We start from the raw sequence: 1,103 nt of genomic DNA, 5'->3' as shown, positions 1-1,103 counted from the left end.
GCAAATAGTTGTAAGACGCTACAAGAGAGCATCCTATATGATTAATGAATGTTAGTCTGCTAATCGTATAAGTGAATAATAGAACAAAATAAAAAAAAAAAAACTGGTCATATAGAATTTTCATTGATTTTCTTCGTTACTTTCAAGTTATTTTATTTATTTAAAGTTTTTCTTAACACATTCATGTCCATTTGAACAAAAATTGAGTATAAGAAACATAAATAATTAAAGTATACTTACAAGTAATGCAATTCTCGTTTATGAATTAATATTACATTAATATAATGCAAATGAATGAAAATACTGCTGCTTTTTAGGATTGAGTAAACAAACACAATGATCACTTAATATATTTTATTTACGTAGGTAAAAGCTATAAGAACAAGACGTGCTAAAGTGGTCGACTCCTAAAGAACGTTAATAATATATTAATTGATTAATTAAAATTCAAGTAGAAAAATATTATAAGCGACTAAATGTCACAAAACACAATCATATACTTCTCATTTAATACTGATTTTGTTTTTCGTTTCTATTACATTATTATCAGTCTTTTCTTTTTGTCAGCCAATCATCTAAAGCAACATTCAAATGCCGTGTTTTGTTTCCATTACACACATCATGAATTACAATTTTATTACAAAATTATATAAATTAATATAGGTCAAATATAACCATTAAATGAGAACATTTCTTATTAATTATAATAATATTAATATTGTAACATCTAGTATATCATGAGGAAAATCTAACTGTTTAATATTGAATGCATGTACATTGAAATTAATTTAACACAAGGACTGTGTAGAATGAAAATTATTATTAGCTAAATGATCTTAAGTGAAAAAGAACAAATAACAGCAAGTCATTACTATATACTGAATTATTAGCTTACAGGAGCAAGCATTTTAAGTGCTTAGTTTTGATCGAAATAATTGATAATTATTTCAATTTTCTATTAATTCTAATCTATTGATTACCGATTTAAAAACATCGCAAAAAATTAGGCACACTTTAATGTTTCAATATTTCTTATTAAGAAATATTCTCTTTTTTCGTGATTTTTCATTATTTTTAAATAATTGAAACCTCGCTTATTTTTT

This window comes from Habropoda laboriosa, unplaced genomic scaffold (genome assembly GCF_001263275.1).
Source record: "Habropoda laboriosa isolate 0110345459 unplaced genomic scaffold, ASM126327v1 scaffold409, whole genome shotgun sequence".
In the NCBI taxonomy this organism is placed as follows: Eukaryota; Metazoa; Arthropoda; class Insecta; order Hymenoptera; family Apidae; genus Habropoda; species Habropoda laboriosa.
Note: the sequence above shows the minus strand (reverse complement) of the source record.